We start from the raw sequence: 22536 nt of genomic DNA, 5'->3' as shown, positions 1-22536 counted from the left end.
CTGCTCTATTGTAATTTAAAGCTTGTGTTTCTTTATTTTCTGTTTGGATGATCTGTCCATTGGTGTAAGTGGGGTGTTAAAGTCCCCTGCTATTATTGTGTTACTGTCGATTTTTCCTTTCATGGTTGTTAACATTTGCCTTATGTATTGAGGTGCTCCTGTGTTGGGTGCATAAACATTTATAATTGTTATATCTTCTTCTTGGATTGATCCTTTGATCATTATGTAGTGTCCCTCCTTATCTCTTGTAACAGTTTTTATTTTAAAGTTTATTTTATCTGATACGAGTATTGCTACTCCAGCTTTCTTTTGCTTTCCCTTTGCATGGAATATCTTTTTCCATCCCTTCACTTTCAGTCTATATGTGTCCCTAGGTCTGAAGTGGGTCTCTTGTAGATAGCATATATATGGGTCTTGTTTTTGTATCCATTCAGCCAGTCTGTGTCTTTTGGTTGGGGTATTTAATCTATTTACATTCAAGGTTATTATCGATATGTATGTTCCTATTACCATTTTCTTTTTTTTTTTTAAATAAATTTATTTATTTATTTATTTATTTTTGGTGGTGTTTGGTCTTCGTTGTTGAGTCTTCATTGCTGTGCATGGGCTTTCTCTAGTTGTGGTGAGCGGGGGTTTCTCTTTGTTGTGGTGCACAGGCTTCTCATTGCTGTAGCTTCTCTTGTTTCGGAGCTCAGGCTCCAGGCATGTGGGCTTCAGTAGTTGTGGCACATGGGCTCAGTAGTTGTGGCTCACAGGCTTAGTTGCTCTGTGCCATGTGGGATCTTCCCAGACCAGGGCTTGAACCTGTGTCCCATGCATTGGCAGGCAGATTCTTAACCACTGTGCCACCAGGGATGTCCCCATTTTCTTAATTGTTTTGGGTTTGTTTTTGTGTGTCTTTTTCTTCTCTTGTATTTCCCACTTAGAGAAGTTTCTTTAGCATTTGTTGTAAAGCTTGTTTGGTGGTGCTGCATTCTCTTTGCTTCTTTTTGTCTGAAAAGCTTTTGACTTCTCCACCGAATCTGAATGAAATCCTTGCTGGTTAGAGTAACCTTGGTTGCAGGTTTTTCTCTTTCATCACTTTAAGTATATCCTGCCACTCCCTTCTGGTCTGCAGAGTTTCCACTGACAATCAGCTGATAACCTTATGGAGATTCTTTTGTATGTTATTTTTTGTTTTTCCCTTGCAGCTTTTAATATTTTTTCTTTGAATGTAATTTTTGTTAGTTTGATTAATATGTGTCTTGGTGTGTTTTTCCTAGAGTTTATCCTATTTGGGACCCTCTGTGCTTCCTGGACTTGGGTGACTATTTCCATTCCCATGTTAGGGAAGTTTTCCCCCATAATCTCTTTGAATATTTTCTCAGACCCTTTCTTTTTCTCTTCTTCTTCTGGGACCCCTATAATTCGAATGTTGGTGTGTTTATTGTTGTCCCAGAGGTCTCTGAGGTCGTCTTCAATTCTTTTCATTCTTTTTTCTTTATTCTGCTCCTTGGCAATTATTTCCACCATTTTGTCCTCCAGCTCACTTATTCGTTCTTCTGCCTCAGTTATTCTGTTATTGACTCCTTCTAGTGTATTTTTCGTTTTGGTTACTGTGTTGTTCATCTCTGTTTGTACTTTAGTTCTTCTAGATCTTTGTTAAACATTTCTTGTATTTTCTCAATCTGTGCTTCCATTCTGTTTCCAAGGTTCTGGATCATCCTTACTCTGAATTCTTTTTCAGGTAGATTGCCTATTTCCTCTTCATTTATTTGGTTTTGTAGGTTTTTACCTTGCTCCTTCATCTGTGATCTATTTTTTTGCTGTCTCATTTTTTGTTTTTTTATGAGTGGGATTGTGTTCCTGCCTTACTGGTTGTTTGGCCTGAGGCTTCTAACACTGGAGTTTTAGGCTGTTGGGTAGAGCTGGGTCTTGGTGCTGAGATCAGGAACTCTGTGAGACCTCACTCCAATGAATATTTTCTGGGGTCTGAGGTTCTCTGTTAGTCCAGTGGTTTGGACTCAGAGCTCCCATCGCAAGAGTTTCCACCCAACCCCGGGCTCACAAATCAAGATCCCGCAGGCCGCACAGGGTGGCAAACAAACAAACAAACAAACAAAAACAGTAACAAAGTAAAAAATAAAATTATACTAGGAAACTAACAGATATGTTAGAAAGAATGTAAAAATAAAAATGAATCAACAACTGGAAGGTACATCAGTACCAGAATAGTAAAAAAGAGGAGGAGGGAAAGGAAAAAAAAAGGGGGGGGGACTTGGCTGTGGAGAGCGGGGCCTAAGCATGGGCGAGGTTTGGACGGTGGGCAGGGCCAGTGCTCAGGACCCACAGGGCTGGAAAAGGCCCTGGGGCTCTGTGGGGTGGGGCTTAGGCTCAAGGATCAGACGGGGCCCAGGCGTGCCTCCACCCCAGGTCTCAGAGGGCAGGGGACCTCACCTGGTAGCCCAGCAGGTTTCCTGGGCTCGAGTGGGTGGGACAAACTCCCTCCTCTCCTCTCCTGCTCCTCTGGCCTGGGGTCTGGGAGGGCCCCTCCCACTTGCCTCTCCGGATCTCCCCAGCCTCCCTCCTATGCCTCCAGGACCAATGTTGGTGGGGAAGGGGAAGGGGGAGCCTTGGAGGGCAGGGTACTGGCCTGGGAGCTCAGCAGGCTCCCCACGCCCAGGTGGGCGGGGCAATCGCCCTCCGCTTCTCTCCTGCTCCTCCCCGACGGCCCCTCCCACCTGCCTCTCCTGATCTCCCCCGGCCTCCCTCCTATGCCCCCAAGGACCCACGCAGTCTGAAGGGGGCTTGGAGGGCCGGAGATCGGCCTGGGAGCTCTGTAGGCTCCCTGGGCCCCTAGAGGGTGGGGCAATTGCCCTCCACCCCTCCCCGAGGGTCCCTCCAGCCTGCCTCTCCTGATCTCCCCAGCCTCCCTCTTATGCTCCCAGGGCCGACGCAGCCTGGGTGGGTCTTTGGATGGGGGGTACCGGCTTGGGAGCTCAGCAGGCTCCCCAGCCCGAGTGAGCCAGGTGATCGCCTGCCGCTCCTTTCCTGCTCTTCCCGGAGAGTCCCTCCCATCTGCCTCTCCTGATCCCCTCCACCTCAGGGGAGCCAATCCTGGCCTCCACTTCTCCTCCCCGCTCTGTCTCCCTACATCCTACCGGTTCACTCTGGGGTTCCTCCCATCTTCTTGGGGGTCAGAGTCCCACACTAGCGTCCAGCAGGCGCCCTAGTTGTGGAGAGAGCTAACTCTGCATCTCTGCACACCGCTATCTTGACTCCTCCTTTATTTTTTAAATTTATTATTATTTTTTTTGGCTGTGTTGGGTTTTTGTTGCTGTGCACGGGTTTTCTCTAGTTGCGGCAGAGTGGGGGTTACACTTACTTGTGGTGCACGGGCTTCTCGTTGCAGTGGCTGCTCTTGTTGAGGAGGACAGGCTCTAGGTGCGGGCTTCAGTAGTTGTGGCTCATGGGCTCTAGCGCATAGGCTCAGTAGTTGTGGTGCAGGGGCTTAGTTGCTCCGCGGCATGTGGTATCTTCCCGGACCAGGGATCGAACCTGTGTCCCCTGCATTAGCAGGTAGATTCTTAACCACTGTGCCACCAGGGAAGCCCCTCCCCTATGTTATTTATTTTTATTTATTTATATTTTTTTGCGGTACATGGGCCTCTTACCGCTGTGGCCTCTCCCGTTGTGGAGCACAGGCTCCGGACGCGCAGGCTCAGCGGCCATGGCTCACGGGTCCAACCACTCTGCGGCATGCGGGATCCTCCCGGACCGGGGCACGAGCCCGTGTCCCCTGCATCAGCAGGTGGACTCTCAACCACTGCGCCACCAGGGAAGCCCCCCTATGTTATTTTAAAATGGAGTAATCCACAAGTTCAGAAAAGTAAAATAATAAAAATTTAAATAAAGTAGTTATATCTTAACTTTTTAAAAATTAATTTTTATTAATTTTTATTGGAGTATAGTTGCTTTACAGTGTTGTGTATACCTTAACATTTAAAGTGAATTTTTTTTATTCATTCAATCATTAATTTAACAAATATCTATGAAGTTCCTACTATTTGCCAGGCAGGGTTTCCGACCTGGGGAGCAGCCGACAAGTTCTCTGCTTGCATTATGGTGAGAGAACATGACAGTCAAGAGAAATAGGGAGAGGATGGATAAGCAACATAATAGAATGCTTCATTTTAGCTAGTGACATGTAGGAGGAAGAAAAAATACAAATTTGGATATTTATTGATTTGAAAAGATCTTTAGAGTATAGTTGACCCTTGAACAGCACAGGTTTAAACAACACGTGTCCACTTATGTGTGGATTTTTCAGTGAACATGTACTACAGTACTGCCCAATTCGTGGTTAGTTGAATCTATGGATATGGAACCGTAGATACAGAGAGCTGCCTTTAAGTTATGCACGGATTTTGACTGCACAGAGGGTCGGTATCACTAACCTGAGAATTGTTCAAGGGTCAACTGTATACTGTTAAATGAAAAATGGGAGTTGCAAAATAATGAGGTTTTTGGGATCTCAGTTTTAGGGATCTCAGTTTTAGGCATATGTAGGTGTCTTACCAAAAAAAGTTGAGAAGTATATACACTAATATATAAGTATGTAAGATACTGAAAAAAAAAAAAAGAGAGAGACCATTTGAATTAGGGATCTATTTCCCAATATTAGGAACAAAGAAAATAGGAGGAGCTGAGTTCTCTGGGACCTTCAAAACATCTATCAGATTTTATGGCCACCTAGGGAGAAATTTTTCCTAATGGTCTGGAGCCATACTGACAAAAATTATTGACAGGGTGATAATTAATTTAAGATCTCTTGTTTGCATTAATGTGTTCCCCTGCCTACTTCTATGGTCAATTTTTTTTTTTTTTAGCAGTGCTGTGCAGCTTGTGGGATCTTAGTTCTCCCACCAGGGATTAAACCCGCGCCCCTGCAGGGGAAGCACAGAGCCCTAGCCACTGGACCACACAGGGAATTCCCTATGGTCAAATTTTCATATTACCTGAAGAAATGCTTTGCAGGTAGTAGGTGCTTCATAGCTATTTGCTGCAAATTGGCAGGAAGGAATGTATGAACTTACTATGGAATGAAAAACAGATGTCACTATTTTGGAAATGTAATCAAACAGCTTTTGAGGTACCAGGAAGGAGCATATTTGCAAATCAGGAAATACTCAACCCCAGGAAGCATGTGCTAGTATGCTTTTGGTCAAAACATCTTCATAGAAAGCCCTGGGTCACATTTTTACTTTGGTGACTATTAAAATTTTTAATCTGTCCAGGGAATTTATTTCCAAAATGACATTCTGAGTGACCGCTTCCATTCACAGCAAGCTGGGTTTCGTGATAATTGCCTTTGATGTCTGTTCTGTGGCCTTCCTCCCTCTCCTAAACCGTGTAGCTGTCAATTACGGTGGGATGCTGCGCATAACAATGGAGACTATTGCCTCAGTAAAGGCGGTATCCATGGTGCCAGAGGCTGCAGGCACTGCTGAAGGCTATACTGAGCGCAAAGGGAACTTCTAAGGGTTTGCTTACACTGAAATATATGATATTCCTTTCTAAAACCTATGCCCATCGTCACATGGTTTTGGGTAGCAGTTTCATCTCAACTCTTCACAAGCTGTGGGCAAAGTGATTCTTAATATTGCAAGGCTGCATCTGGAGAATTCAGAGGGCAGGTAGAGAAAAAAGATCATCCCTAGGGTGTTAACAGTGCCCCAGGGGCTGTTTTTCATAAAGCATTTCCGCCTTCCACAACCAGCATCTTTCTTGAAGGATTAAGATGTTTTACCACTGCCAGAGAAAGGAACTAACATTTACTGAGTAATGATTATGGGCTGTTGGCTGTATGGATCAGTTTTAATTCTACCTTATTTAAGAGGTATTATCAATCCACTTTACAAATGAGAAAAATGAGTCTCCTTTAGGGTGTATACTCAGATTTCTTGACTCTAAAAATCATGTTCATTCTACTTACAAGGAGCTTTGAGAGAGTAGGGGATGGGAGTCAAGATTACTGGGTTGTTTGGGGCAGTATGCTCAGTAAATGACACCAGGACAGTGCTTCACAAGGATGAGCATAAAGTAGTCTAATCCAACATATTAGTTTAATTATATTGGAATAAAACACTCACCTTGAATGCATCCTGATTTGGGGGAAATAACTGAAATTTTAAGACAATTGAAAGTGCCTCTTTATGAATTTTTAAACAGTTTAATAGGTGTCCTGATCCCCAGCCCATCACACCTCTACAATTAGTCAAGGATCAAGGACTCCCTTTTCAGATCCTAATGCTCCAGGTTTCCACTCTTGGCCATTTCCCAGTAAGATAAAGGAAGATGCCAGCCATACTGGGATAAAGTTGTACTTTGGGCTCCCGCTGACTTCCATAATTCATCACTTTTCAAATACGCCCATATTAGTGTAAGCTATGCTCATCATCATGAACTTCTCAATGTCTTTCTGAGCCTACCACTAACATTATTTAAAATTGACAAAATGTTTCCTAGACATGAAATTAAAATGTACTCACGGGTTTCCCTGGTGGCACAGTGGTTAAGAATCCACCTGCCAATGCAGGGGACACGGGTTCGAGCCCTGGTCCGGGAAGGTCCCACATGCTGTGGAGCAGCTAAGCCTGTGCACCACAACTACAGAGTTTGCACTCTATAGAGTTGTGATCCGCAACTACTGAGCCCCTGTGCCACAATTACTGAAGCCTGCGCGCCTAGAGCCTGTGCTCTGCAACAAGAGAAGCCACCGCAATGAGAAGCCCTCGCACTGCAACGAAGGGTAGCCCCTGCTTGCTGCAAATAGAGAAAGCCTGCGCACAGCAACGGAAGACCCAATTTAGCCAATAGATAAATAAAATCTATAAAAAAAGAAAAAAAATGTACTTGCAAACCTGACAAATAGAGTTGCAGGTAGAAGTGGATACAAATAATTCCTTGAAACCCAGAAGTTCATAGAAAGGAAATTTAAAAGTTATCAAACTCTTGGGACTTCCCTGGTGGTCCAGTGGTTAAGACTCCCGCATTTCCACTGCAGGGGGCGCGGATTCAATCCCTGGTTGGGGAACTAAGATCCCCATACTGCACAGCCAAAAAACCAAAACCAAACAAACAAAATTATCAAACTCTTGATTGTGTGGAATAGTATAAGAACAAATTGTCATAGAGAATGCTAGGTTGTCTACAAGCAGTGAAAGATGAGTTCTTTAGAAATAGAAAATGTTTTTAAAAGTAGATACCATTGATTCTGGAAGGAAAAAAAGAAGATATGGCAAGAGAAGCCATTTCAAATCTTCTACTTGAATCGTGTTCTTGGAGATGACTTTTTCCCAGGGCTGAGTCTAAAATAAAGAATGTGTCTTTTCCATTGTCATTATTTAAGTCCTACTTATCAATATGAAAGTCCAGCTCTCTGAAAAAAGTTGAATACTTTAAAAGGAGCTTCAGCTCTTTAGCAAGTCACTGGTATGAGTATATCACATGTCACAAATTCTGTTTTGAACTTAAAATCTGATTTTGAAAAAATCTGATTTTGGAAAAATTTCAATGGTAGATTTAGTTTTAATTTGCCCTGCTTTAAGAGATTTTGCACAGAAAAATTCGCCTGAAGTTTTTCTAAGTTCCTTTTACCTCTTTTATAACAGTGCCTCTTAAATTTTAATGTGCATGGACAGCTTGTCAAAATGCAACTTCTGATTCAGTAGGTGTGGGTTGAGTTTCAGATTTCGCATTTTTAACAAGCTCTCAGGTGATAACAGTGTTGCTGGCCCATGAAATACATTCTGTGTGAGACTTTAGATCACAGAATTCTTAAAACTTGGTGGGACCAGTTCTCAAAAGCAGGGACTAAATGGAAGACTTTTTTTCATAAGGGGACATTTAAGAATGAAAAGAATATGAATAGAAACTATCTTAAACCAGGACTCAGTGAGGGCTTTACTGTGGAGAAACAATGATAGGTTTTAAACAAGGAGGAACTTGGTTAGATTGGTTTACTATCACTCCTTTCTTGCTAAGTAGGAGTCTACATTAACAACACACAAGCCCCCACTGGGGGAAGTAGCCAGAAAACTGCAAAAAGGCCCTAGCAAAGTTTTTCTTTCTCCCTCCCTCATGGCAGTTATATGCAAGTTGAGAAATTTCACCAAGCATAGGATAATAAACTTTGCTCAAGATACATATGATCTCAAAGTTACAAACTCCCAGGGCTTTACAGTTTTGTAAAATACAAGAAAAATTATTTAAGGAAGCTTTCTGGATTCCATAACAAACTGCAACATCTTTCCTCTGATTCTTTTTAAGCCTTGATATCTTTGCAGTATATTCTCATAGGGTCATCATGAGACAAAACCATATAGTCCTTGGGAATTCCCTGGTGGTCCAGTGGTTAGGACTCTGTGCTTCCACTTCAGGGGTCACAGGTTTGATCCCAGTTCAGAAAACTAAGATCCTGCAAGCCCAATGCCTGCTTTCATCATGACACTTAATACCTTGTATTTATAAATCTCTTTATATAAATCTCCTTACTTAAACTGTCTCCTTGGAAAAGATAATAATAAAGGTAACCTTTATTCATCACTTACTATGTGAAGGCATATTCTAAATACTTTTTATCATTACAACAGGCTAATGAAGTAGATGCTGTTATCCACGCCCACTTATAGATGAAGAAACTGAGACAGAGTTGTAGTAATTGCCAAAGTCATTGAGCTAGTTAGTGAAAGGGCTGAGATTTCAGCCCAGGCAGTCAGGGTCTAGAACCCACATTCCACTTCAGTAGAAGCTTCCTCAAGTATTGCTCTCAAGAATTCTATAACATAGCACAGTGTGGTGTGTACCAGGCATCTAATCTTGTTGGATTTCACTTTGGTGAGATCATCAAGATCCTGCTAGGAACGTAATTATTGTTTGTAGAGTCTAAATCTCTTCCAGAAGTCTCAGGTACATCTGTAGTATAAGTTTTCTACTTGTACTGTCTCCACATCTTCAGCTTCCATTTACCCTTTAACCCATTCACATCCAGCCAGGCATCTGTCCTCATCATTCCACACTAAGCAACCTTTTTAAAGTCCTGGCTGTCTTCCATGTTGCCATATCTAATACATGCATTCTACTCCTTATCTGACACAGCCTCTCAGCAGCATTTGACCCAGCCCTCTATTTTCTCTGACACTAGACTGTTTTGTTCTCTGATGTCTCTGTTCCCTCTCCAGTCTCCTTTGCTACCTCTTCATCCTCTGTAGGTCTCTAAATATTGGAGTTCCAATTTGATATTGTATCACGTCAACTACTCTGTGTCAGTCTTTATTCCTTCTCTCATTCTTTTCCCCACTCCTTCATCCCTCTCTGTTTATCCTCATGACTGTAAATACCTTATTTAAAAAAAAATTATTAGTTTTATTTATTTATTTTTGGCTGCATTGGGTCTTTGTTGCTGTGCACGGGGCTACTCTTCGTTGAGGTGCGCGGGCTTCCGTTGCAGTGGCTTCTCTTGTCACACGGCATGGGCTCTAGGCGCCCGGGTTTCAGGAGTTGTGGCTCCTGGGCTCTGGAACACAGGCTCAGTAGTTGTGGCACGTGGGCTTAGTTGTTCCACAGCATATGGGATCTCCCTGGAGCAGGGCTCGAACCCGTGTCCCCTGCATTGGCAGGTGGATTCTTAACCATCTGCGCCACCAGGGAAACCCTGTAAATACCTTCTTGTTGATGCAAATGACTCTCAAACTTACATTGTCAACTCAGGCCTCTTCCCTGAACTCTAAGCTTAGAACTTCCTTAACATCTCCACTGGCGTGTTTCATGGGCATCTTAAACCTCGCATGTTCAAAATTAAACCTGATTGTATTGTATAAGCAGAAAAAATAAGCACCATAAGCTGTGGAGACTGGGCAAATCTTGTGCCAAAGAAAAGGTCTTTTCTCACATGACATTGACTACAAAGAGGAAACCAAGGGGTAAGGAAAATGATGTTTATTAGATACTTGCCCAAATTTAAAATATGACTCCCAGAGGTGTGTGTGTGTGTGTGTGTGTGAGAGAGAGAGAGAGAGAGAGAAAGAGAGAGAGAGAGAGAGAGAGATTTGTTTAACTTATCAGCAAGGGAACTGGCAGACAATAAAGCTGTTTCAAAGACCATTTGAAGAATACAGATTTGTAAAGTCAGCCAGGAAAGACATGCTAAATAAATTTGCTAGATGACAGACACAACTAGTTAATGTCCTACAGGGCACTAAAATTGTAGCCATTTGGAGGTATTGTTTCAGCTGGAGAGGAATCATTTGCCCCTCTATCAGGCAAAAGTCTTCACATTAACATGTAATTACCCAGAGCCTGGGCCTAATCAAAATAAAATAGCATGACAAAAATTGGCCATTTCCCTAAAGAATTAAATCATCCTTGGGTGGGCCTGTTAAGATAGACCTGAAGTGTGACATTGGAATGATACACAACCTTCTTTTTGCCTTATTTCCATGTTTTGGATAATTTTTCTTAACAAGTATCAGAATCTTTACACACTTTTTTCTTTTTTTTTTTTTTTTGCGGTACGCGGGGCTCTCACTGTTGTGGCCTCTCCCGTCGCGGAGCACAGGCTCCGGACGCGCAGGCTCAGTGGCCATGGCTCACGGGCCCAGCCGCTCCGCGGCATGTGGGATCTTCCCGGACCAGGGCACGAACCCGTGTCCCCTGCATCGGCAGGCGGACTCTCAACCACTGCGCCACCAGGGAAGCCCAACACACACTTTTTCTTGAGCACACAGTTTATAATAAATGGACAGAACTGGGATTTTTATTCCAAAGCTCATATTTCTTCTACCATATACCATTGACACATACCTTTTATTTAGGTTGCTTTATTTATCTTATGACAGGAGGTCCTGGTAAGGAATGCGGAACTAACAAGCTACCATCAACCAGGAGAATTTGGGAAAGGTCAAAAGGAGACAGGAGACGCCAGTCCATATGTCCTACCAACCTCCCAGAACCCTTCTGGCTGGAATCCATCTTGGCTGAGCGATATGCGCGCCACCAAGAAGGATCCTGAGTCAGAGTGATTGGCCAGAGACAACCGGGAAACTAACCCCAATACCATAAAACCCAAGACTGCGAGCCACGTGGCAGAGCAGTTCTCCTAGCTTCCCTTACCCTGCTGCTCTCCGCCCAGGTGCCCCTTCCCGATAAAGTCTCTTGTTTCGTCAGTACATGTGTCTCCTCGGACAATTCATTCCTGAGTATTAAACAATAACCCACTCCTGGGCCCTAGAAGGGGTCCCCCTTCCTGCAACAAAACGACAAAAATAATACAATTTAGTAATGAGTTCGATGAACTGTATTCAAGGGAAAACCATCCCTGGATTGGGGAGTACACTGCCTCACAGAGAGTGGAGCACTTTTCCCAAGGAATTTTGGGCTACAGTGAGTTTTACAGAGCTTAGAAGAGGCAACAGGAAACAAAGCAAGATTGCCTAGGAGGTCAGCGATTTCTTTATAAGTCTAGAGGGTCCTATTTTCCAGGGTAAGGTGAGCAAGCTAAAGCTCAGCTAGAGGACTGTGATCTGTGTGTGTTAGGTTTCCTTGAGAGTGCGGCGTTTCCTGGAAGTGCAGGCTGACTCAGGTTTAGATTTGTGACCTGGGCCGAGCTGCTGGGGCGGCCTCCATTTTCTGGGTCCCCATACATGAATTATCTTTATCCATACTTTCTATACAGGGGATATTGTGAGAACAAAGTGAGTCTGTGTTGGTCCCACATTCCCTAATCACTGAACGTCATTTTTTCTTAACTGTTCCTTGACGTTGAGTAATCAATGTCACCACAGCTGTCTGCATAAACCACCAAGAGTGACCACATAGTTGTCTCTTTTTGAGTTATATTACATGTTAAAAATAAACTTGAAGAAGTTCCGGGTTTGTTTTATTTAAGCTGGGGACTGTTCCTCATTTAATAGCTTCCGAATATAGAAAGCAAAGATAACAGTTTATATTCACTAAAACAATTATATGGAAGGTGAGTGAGTGGTGAGGTAATTCGATTGACTTTCAGTCTGAAACCTCTGGATCTTGGAGGGTGGTGGTTGACAGTTAAAGGAACTAGCTTTAGCTTTCAGTTTCTTTTCGGAAGAAGCTGGTGTGGCAGGCCTTCCCTAGGATTGTGATCAAGGATCTCTTCAAATAGCACCCTCTATTTTATCTTCTACCCTGTCTTTCTGCACCCTGTAGATTCCTTGGTACCCACAAAACATTCAGTTAGTCATCTCCTTATTTTCTCTCCTTTTACAAATTATTTTTTCATCCCAATCTTAGATTGGTGAGAGAAGATTCAAAAGAGTAAAACCTGACACACTGTAAGTACCAAATAATTGTTAAGTGAATGAGGCAATTTATAAGCAAATTTGAACCCTATAATTTGAATATAACATTATAAGCTGCATAATATAGAAATGCATATTGTTGAAAGTACCCTCCCATAAGCCCATTTCACAAAATAATCCTGGTTAATATTTTGACCACTAGTTTTACTAAAAACACTGAACTGAGCATTCTTATTTATCTCTTTGCACCGTAGGAGGTTATGTTGGGTGAAAAGGTTTCTCGCTCTGTGTGTGTGTGTGTGTGTGTTCTGGTAGTGCCAACTTATTCGCCAAAAAGTTGTAACAATTTTGACTTCCCTAAACAAAGTGTTGTAAAATGTTCCATGATGAATTTATTTTACTTGAAAAATTCTTATTTTCTAAATTATAAAAGTACACACATCCTTTAGGAAGAGGTGAATAATTTGGGAGCATAGAAAGTAGAAAATTAAAGTATTTCCCACCCTCTATCCAATTTTTGAAATAATTTTACAATGAGATGACAATATGGTCAATGTAGTAACCTCCCAAAGTCAATTATAGTTTTTTTTTCTTCTTTTTCCTCCAGCACATGTAAACAACTTATGTCACTCCTAAGGAATTCTGGGAAAGAGCAGCCTAGACCTCTGAGGTCTCAGGCACTCTTGCATTTTGAAAAGGAAAACCCTACCTTACATCCTACCAATCATCTTCAAATGCACCCACATCAAATATATATAATACAAAAGAGTAATAATTTAACATTTTTTCTCTGAAAATTACTTGACTATAAGTAACTTATTTATCAGCTATGATTTTTCAATAATTATTCAGCATACTCAGGGTTTTTTGGAAGGTAAGAAAATCTAGCCTATAAATGTTTTAAAAGATATAATGACATTTAATAAATGCTAAATTTATGCATTAAGTTGACATAATGTATTTATAGTCTTTTCATTCAACCATTGTCAATTTGTCTTAGAATTCATTTTTCTTTTTTCTCTTTTTTTTTTTTTTTTTGCGGTACGCGGGCCTCTCACTGTTGTGGCCTCTCCCGTTGCGGAGCACAGGCTCGGGACGCGCAGGCTCAGCGGCCATGGCTCACGGGCCCAGCTGCTCCGCGGCATGTGGGATCTTCCCGGACCAGGGCACGAACCCGTGTCCTCTGCATTGGCAGGCGGACTCTCAACCACTGCGCCACCAGGGAAGCCCTAGAATTCATTTTTCAAAGCTTGGAGCATAAACCTTTGTAGTGTTGGTTGATCTGGCTTAGAATTGAAGAGAAATTTATTCTCTCACAGTTCTTGAGGCTGGAAGTCCAAAACCAAGGTGTCAGCAGAGCCATGCTGCCTCTGAATGGCCTCTAGGGGAGGATCCATTCCATGCCTCTCCTAAATTCTGGTGGTTGCCAGCTTCCTTGGCTTGTGGCCACATCACTCCAATTTCTGCTTCAGTCTTCACATTGCCTTCTCTGTTTTCCCCTCTGTGTGTGCTTTATAAAGACACCTGTCATTGGATTTAGGACACAACCAGATAATCCAGAATGATCTCCTCATTTCAAGATCCTTCATTTAAGTACATCTGCAAAGGCCTTAAGACAGCACTATGCAAGGCACGTGTGGCTGGAGCCCAGTGAGTGAGGGTAAGAAAAGGAAGAGATACAGTAAGAGACGTTAGGGGGAGAGTAGGAGGAGGAGATGCAAAAATGAGAATACTAGTTGTTAAATGACATAATTGTCGCTTGAAATCAAAGTATGGACGGTATATGTTATTAGCTATTAAGTGACTTTGTGAGTATGGACTTAATGTCAGGAGAGATAATCTTCACATCTATTCTGAGCCAAAAAAACCAAGTGAAATTGAGCTTGTCCTAAACCTGGATGATGCACCTCTATCTGCCAGATTCAGTATCTCAATGCTCTGTGGACTGTGTTAGGTAAACAGTGCCAGTTTCCCCCCCTTTGTTTTCCTCTTTTCTAGGTTACATGCAGACTGGCTTCTTATGGAAACAGTCTATCTTCTGATAGAATCTATCTATCTTCCACAACACAGGAATTTAGATTTCATTTTTGTCCAAATCAGTATACTGAATTCGGATAAGGTTTCATGGTGTGACAACCACAGCTGTGATTGGATTGTAGTGGTCTGGTTTTGTTTTCCAAAGAGACTTCATCACTGCTTATTTAAGACTTCCTTGGAGCAAGCCAAGCCTATGCTTAAAATGGTATCTGTTCTAGACTGATGCCATACACTTTATCTTCAGTCCTGATTTGCTCCAACCCCAGGTGCTTTGCCATTCTGGTTTACTTGAGTTTCCTGCATCCCTTCTCCTGCCTCTTCATCTTTCAGCAGAGGACCAGGCTCCCCTCCTCTCGGATGACACATTAAGAATGACCTTAAGGGGACTTCCCTGGTGGCACAGTGGTTAAGAATCCGCCTGCCAGTGCAGGGGACATGGGTTCGAGCCCTGGTCTGGGAAGATCCCGCATGCCTCAGAGCAATGAAGCCTGTGCGCCACAACTACTGAGCCTGTGCTCTAAAGCCCGCGAGCCACAACTACTGAAGCCCGCGAGCCACAACTACTGAAGCCCGCGCGCCTAGAGCCCATGCGCCGCAACAAGAGAAACCACCGCAATGAGAAGCCCGTGCACTGCAGCGAAGAGTAGCCCCCGCTTGCCGCAACTAGAGAAAGCCCGTGCACAGCAACAAAGACCCAATGCAGCCAAAAATAAATGTAAAAAATAAAAATTAATATATTTATTTAAAAAAAAAAGACCTTAAGGTAACGGATCTCTAGACTTTGGAGTTTTTGCTTATAAACTGCCCATGAGTTGCTTACTTTCCTGAAATAAATACTCCTCTGAAGCTTTGCCTAGCTAGAAGCCATTTCTCCTCCAAACTCTAAAAACTCTTACTGTTTGTGCTTTTACTAAAGCAGGGTATGTTTTATTTCCCAAACTAGATCATAAGTTTGGTGAAGGTCAAAACCTATTTTATACTTCTTTACTTGCCCTCCACCCCCATACCACTTTTTACCTTAAACAGAGAAGATGCTTTATAAATACCTGTTGAATAAAGCAGCTTTAAGGATAAGAAGTAACTTTATAGTATAAATTAGTAGAGACTCTATCAGGAGGAAAATCAACATCCTTGGATACCATATTTTGTGAAAAGATTTGGAACACTTACCAAAATAATGCAAATAACTAAAACACCCCAATAAATCAAGTCTCCATTGTTTATAGTTACATTTTTTCAAGTTAGGTTTATTGAGGTATAATTTGCATTTAGCAAAATTTACCCTTTTAAGTTATTCATGTCTATGAATTTTGAGTAATTTTTACAGTTAGGTATCCATTACTACAGCCAAGATATAGATCATTTACATCACCCCCCCAAATTGCCTCGTGCCTTTTTATAGTCAATCCATTTCCCTCACCACCAGCTCCTGGCAATTACTAATCTCATTTGTATCTCTAGAGCCTTTCCCAGAATGCTGTATAAATGAAATCATAAGGTAAGTAGCCTTTTGTATCTGGCTTCTTTCACTTAGCATAATGCTTTTGAGATTCATCTGTGTAGTTGCCTCTATTAATAGCTAGCTCCTTTTTATTGATATTTAAAGGGTCAGTAATACCCACTCACTGTGGCATATAAAAATTACTTTTAGCAGAAGGCATTTGAGTTCCTGAAATTACTTATCTTCCTAAAAACAGAACTAACATGAACTCAAATCCCCTCCACTAGAGGCCATCCCTGGGATCCGCCAGGGATGATTGACTCTTATCAAGAGCCATGAGAAGTCTCCACACCACATGTAAACAGACATTGTCACAAAACTATCCTATCTCCCATCTGTTCTCCTGAGGCCCATTTATCTTTCCAGAAATTCATTTGTTTTCCCATGAGTTCCCTTTCTCCCTCCCTTTCGCTTATTGAGAACTCATTTGTTTGCCCATAATTGTCTTTCTCTCCCTCCCCTTCCCCTATTAAGATGGTATATAAGCCCCAAATTCTAACTACCCCTTGAGTCACCCTTTTCTCTGCACCCTCTACATACCTTAACAAAAATACGATGATTGAATGTTATCTTTTGCTAATCTGTCTTTTATCAGTTGAATTTGAAAGATCCCAATCACTAAAGAGAGTACAGGAAAAGTTTTAATTCCCTGAGACTTTATTCCATTGTGTGAGTGTATTAAAGTTGTTTTATCCATTCACCAGTTGGACTTTTGGGCTATTCCCAGTTTTTGGACACTTCCCTACCAGGTCTTTGCATAGCATGAAATTTCAGTTCTGTTCTGAAATGGGATATCTAGATTATATGCTACATGTCTCTATAGGAAACTTCAAGACTGTTTTCCATAATGGTTGTATTGCAGGGAAGAGAGTGGGGCAAGAGAGGATGGTCATGTTCCAGGTTGCAGGCGAGTCCCTGGGATGGCCACCAAGTGTGGGTTCTTGGCTTTGTGCAGGAAAGAATTCAAGAGCGAGCCATAGTAAAGAGAAAGAAGGTTATTCAGGGAGATACACACTCCACGGACAGAGTGTTGGCCATCTCAGAAGGGGAGAGCGGTTGTCAGTTTTTACAGGAGTGGATAATCTCATAGGCTAATGAGTGGGAGGAGTTTCCAGCTATTTGGGGGAAGGGGTGGGGATTTCCAGGAATTGGGCCACCGCCCACTTTATGACCTTTTCTAGTCGGCCCATAGTGCCTGTGGGTGTGTCATTTAGCGTGCTGATGTGTTACAGTGAGCATATACTGCGGCTCAAGGTCTAGTGGAAGTCGACTTGTCTGCCATCTTGGACCTAGCTGGTTCTAACCAGTTTCTGTCGTGTTCTCAGGGTATGTCATTCTTTTAAAGGTTGTGCCCTGTCCCCTTCCTGTCTCATTTGTAACAGTTTGCATTGTCATCATTAATATATGAAGTTCCAGTTGCTTAGCATCCTCGTCAGCACTTTATATTGCCCGCTGTTTTACTTTCAGCCATTCTGGAAGGTTAAGTGATAATTTGAAGACAAATAAGGAAAACATACAGGTTCACTCATCAAAGAAACATTTATTGATAAAACCAGTTAACTTTGGCTGGGTTGCTACACTTTGTCAGATGTTTGATTTTCTTGACTGTCAGGAATAAGATCATGTGGAGAACGGATAACACAGTTCTTTATCTCAAGGTCCTCATGGTCATGTCAGAAAGACATGGGAAAGAAAGTATGTGCACAAGTACATTTCCCATGGCACTTTGGGAGCACATTTTGCCTGTTTCTCAATGGAACAGAAAGGCTGAGAGAAGTTGTATTTTGAGTCAAGTCCCCTTTCCCCTAAACTGATGATGAGCTTTGTACATTAAAATGTCAATCCTGGCTCTTCAGTATTTTAAAAGCAATAGAAGACAATAAGGCCTCTCCTAGCCAGAAGATAATTAATTTTAACATAAAACTATACTTAAAAGTTAAGAAAATGTGGTCTGAAGAGACTTCTTACCTCAAATACCCTGTCTGTACAGCCATTGAACAAAGTAGCTCAACAGGCCCAGAGGAGTTTTCAGAAAGGAGTGCTGCTGGGGTCAGGAAAGAACAGAGGAAGCCTGGAGAGTTTGAGAGAGGTAGAAAGGTCAGCAGACTCGTTGGAAATCTGTGTCCCTGGATCCAAGTTCCAGCGGTGCTCTAACTAGTTGTGCAAACTTGGACAAGCCAAATGCTTGCAGGCCTGTTTCTTTTCATCTACAAAACAATTTGGACCTCTAAGGTCTCTTTCAGTTGTGACATTTTCTGGTCTGCATACCATATGGAGGGAGAATCCTAGGAAGAAGGATAATAGGGAAGGCAAGAGCAAGTAGATGGAATGCAGGGGAGGGGCAGGGCTGTGCAGGGAGAGGGTTATGGCTTGTATTTAAACAGGGGCAAATGGAGGGACCCTGGAGGCCCAAACGGACTCTTAAATTTCACCAAGGAAAATCCAAGGAAAGACTGGTGTGTGGAACTAGGAGTGTGCTAGGAATACAATATGCAGAAGAGCAGGAAGGGAGATTTTTGACAGGAAGGCAGCGCACAGGGACCGGTGATCTGAGAGCATTTATTTGTCCATTCAACAAACAGCTATTGAAAAGGGGATATTTTAGGGGCCATTCAAAGAAGCAGGCCAGCATTTAGCATGAGGGAAGTCTGTGATGGGTATTGAGCTGGGGGTACCAATGGGGATATGAGGGGCCCCATTTTGAGACTGTGACACCAAGCTAGGATCCTGTAAACTTAACGAACACATGTTGAGTAACTACCATGTTACAGGCACTGGAGATAAAGACTAATTTCTCTGCCCTTCTGCACCTTGGTTCTAGTAAGGAAAGATAAACAATAAAATGGTAAATAAAATGAATAAATAAAATACATGGCATGTTTGTTAGTGATAAATGCTAATAAGAAAAACTAAGCAGGGAAGGACAGTAGGATTGGGTGTAAAGGGAATGGGGCTGTAATTCTAAAGAGTGCGACCACTGAGAAGATAACATTGGACCCAGGAGGGGAGGGAGTGAGCGGGATGGACAGAGAGGTACTGGATAGTCTTTCAGAAAAAGAACAGCAAGTTGGGAGAGTAGCCAGGGTTCAACAAGGCCAGTGAGGTGAAGGGAAGAGGAACGAGGGGAGAGTAGTTCAAAATGTGGTCTGGGCTCCATGAGGAGGCAGGAAGGATCCCGGCTCATTCTGGAGCTCCCTTGCTCACCTCCTTCCCGTCCCTCAGCATTTAGGGAACACCTCTGTGGCTCAAGCTGCAGATACTGTCATGGATAAGACACTGTGTTCCAGTTACCAGAACCAGAACAGAAGGTCGAGGCCCAACTGGCAGCGAGGGGAGATGAAGCTGCCATCAACAGCACTAGATCAGGCTGTAAATCCCTGTCTTCAGACACCATCATTCTTGAAGCCAGTGTGGCTCAAGACCTACTGGTGGGTCTCCCCACAGAGGGCAAAAGAAGCTACAGAGAAGAAACTAGGGTATATTGAACTAAAATATATATATAATTTTTCTAGAAAACACCTGCAGGAGATTCAAAATTTAACAGAATAAAAAGCACCTCAGATTTCTAAGCTGCTGAGAATTTTAGACATCACTAGTACAACCTCTTCATTTTTTGGACAAAACTCAAGAGATGTTCTTTCTTTTTTTTTTTTTTAATTTTATAGAAGTATAGGTGATTTACAATGTTGTGTTTAATTTCTGCTGTACAGCAAAGTGACTCATTTATACATATATTCTTTTTCATATTCTTTTCCATTATGATTTATCACAGGATATTGAATATAGTTGCCTGTGCTATACAGTAGGACCTTGTCATTTATCCATTCTAAGAGAAGTGATTTCTCAAAGCAACAGAGGAAAGGAGAAACAGTTCTCTAGCCTACATGGCCAGTACAGTGTCTAATTTATCACCACTTTTTAAACTTCACCAAAAGTTTCAGAATAAGGTTGTAGAGAGCACAAGCAATATTCTAAATTATGTTGTAAGTTCACTGTGACCTAAATGAGAAATAGAAATTGTGCTGACTCAGAGGACAAAAATTTCAGAGCCAGAGTTCAATTCCTATATGATCAGTTATATCAGGAGGAGATTCCTGGAGGGACAAGCATTGACAGGTACTATTGGAAATGTAGGGAAAATGGGAGAAAGGCACCATGCATAAGTCCCTAACAGACCAAAGCCAGCTCTGGCTGGTGACAGCAAGAATAGACCTGAAACCCAACAACATCAGGATGGAGATGTTGTACTCTTATTTTTAAATAGCACTAACTTTATGTAATATGTAACATTTAAAGCAGATTGTTGTAATTCAGTGTAACATTAACATAAGTTCAGTCAAGATAAGCTTTTTTCTAAAGGAAAAAATGAAACATGGTAAGGAATAAAAAGTACATGGAAGCTCAAAAACAATATTAAACCGAACTTATGAAATAAGTCTCTAGAGAAAAATATTACTAAGAGCATATGATAATTAATTTTTTTTTGTGTGTGTGGTACGCGAGCCTCTCACTGTTGTGGCCTCTCCCGTTGCGGAGCACAGGCTCCGGACGCGCAGGCTCAGCGGCCATGGCTCACAGGCCTAGCCGCTCCGCGGCATGTGGGGTCTTCCCGGACCGGGGCATGAACCTGTGTCACCTGCATCGGCAGGCGGACTCTCAACCACTGCGCCACCAGGGAAGCCCTAAATTTTTTTTAATGATGAATTAAATATATGGGAAAAAATCCATATTCTCAAAATAAGAAAACCAGAATTCATTGACATTTTAAAGTCTTTATTTTGAAGAAGATCTTAAATTTTGCTTGAAGCAAAGTAAAATACAACCTCTTGAAAAACAATTAAGAATTCAAGTTTATAACACTCGTTTCCCCCAAGGAGAGTTCCTATTGATTTGTAACTTGGCCTTGAATTTGACCTGTGGCCCCTTCATGTCAGGATAATTTGGGTCACTCTGAATATGCCATCTCTTGAACAAGGGCCTCTACTAATTTTAAATGAATGCAGCTGCCGATTTGCCATTCATTTATTTGCATCACAATATGTGGGAATAAATTTGCAATTAATAAAACATTTCCAGTAACAGTCAGACTGAGGAAATGAACATTTATCTAGTAAGTTTAAAAAGATGTTTCAAAAAAAAAAAAAAGATGTTACATTTTTGCCTTTCTGGACATGAAAAAAGGAAAGAAAGTATATATCTTTGAGGTATTGATTGAGGCCAGAATTGTTCCCTGGGCTACAGCATCTAAAAAAGCCATGCAACCTCAAATTAGATTTTAGTTTAAAAAAAAAAAAGAATACATTTTTTAAAAAAGAATAAATGTTGAAAATTTTGTACCAGTTCTACAAAAGTTTTTTTCTCCCTTTTTTCCCTCCTTCTTTCCTTGTTTCCTTCCTTCCTCTCTTTCATTTTTCTTTCTCTTTTTCTTTCTTTTTTCCTTCCTTTCTGCATTTCTTTTTCTCTTTGGTTCAATGAAAATGAATAGTTCTCAAGTTTGATTTATGGAGAGGGCTTGCATTTGATATTAAGAATCAAAACCTTTGGTAAACACATTGGGGCCTTCATTCCATCTTGCATCTGACACTGCAAAATTAATAATATATTGTCTAGATTTAGGGAAACAGTTCTACTGAGGAGTAGACCAGGGGAGTAAGGAGTTTGGAAGCTCTCGAAAAAGCCAGACAAATGAAGGAACTTGAAAAGAGAAGGAACTGGGGGAGCTCCAGAAAGAGTTAGGGAAGCCTCAGCGGATGGGTTTTGAGGCTTGCCGCTTTCACCGTGTGAAATGTTCCTTCCTCTATTTTCCACCTGTTGAAATTCTAATTCTCCAGGACCAGACTGGATAATCACCTACGGTGAGAAGTTTCTAGATCCTCTTGGTTAGAAACTATCTTCCTACTCTGAAGCCTCCTAGTACTTGCTGCTACCTTTACAGCATATTACTATGTACCAGGTAACATGCATGGTTACCCCACTTTATAAACGTGGAAGCAGGTTACTATGGGACACTTGCTCATGAAGCAGCCGCCATGTGTTTAACACCCTTTTTACCCTCTATAATCTGAGGGTAATTGCTACACTGAAATAGTGCTTCGAAGGTTCAGCAATGACCTGCTACTTTCTGTGTCTAGGGACTTGTCCCCTCTGTCCTCATTCGTGAATTTTGGGTCCACGATCTTCCCGAAACATTTTCTTCTTACAACTCACTGATTGAGGTTTTTTTTCTTACATATATACATATATATGCCTTCCAAATTTTAAACAGAAAAAAACCTCAATCAGTTCATATATATATATATATAATTTTTTTGTTTTTTTCTAAAGAAGCTTAAAACAAAGCTTAATTGGTTAAGGGTGGCTATGGATGGAGACTTGAAGAGATTCTGAAAGGTATGTTTGAGCGCTTTAGACTTGAAAGGGCGGGTGACAGTCCTTCTAAAGAGAATGGTCAAAGTCTGTAGATTTTTCTTTTAACAGCGCCTTTCTCGTGCATGCACTCCAGGGCTGGGGGATAACTTTTCTGTTGTTAGTTTATGAAGGAAATCAAGAATGGGAGCAGAGCGCTCTTCTCTTTAGACCTAAGGGTCAGAGTTGGGGGTCTGGGGAGATTACGGACCTCCACCTCTTGGCGCGCCCCCAGCACAGCCGGGGCCCAGAGCAACCTCTTTCGTCCAGGGGCGGGGC

The 22536-nt window shown here is 42.0% G+C and overlaps 1 protein-coding gene across 1 annotated transcript in view; it reads right to left on the bottom strand.

Moving 5' to 3' along the window:
- SPINK2 (serine peptidase inhibitor Kazal type 2) overlaps positions 1 to 22536 on the bottom strand; it is a 208017-nt gene that overhangs the window by 55313 nt on the left and 130168 nt on the right. The gene's annotated exons all lie outside the window — the stretch shown is intronic.

The sequence above is a fragment of the Orcinus orca genome, chromosome 4 (assembly GCF_937001465.1).
Source record: "Orcinus orca chromosome 4, mOrcOrc1.1, whole genome shotgun sequence".
NCBI lineage: Eukaryota > Metazoa > Chordata > Mammalia > Artiodactyla > Delphinidae > Orcinus > Orcinus orca.
Note: the sequence above shows the minus strand (reverse complement) of the source record. Positions and strands in the feature narration are given on the sequence as shown.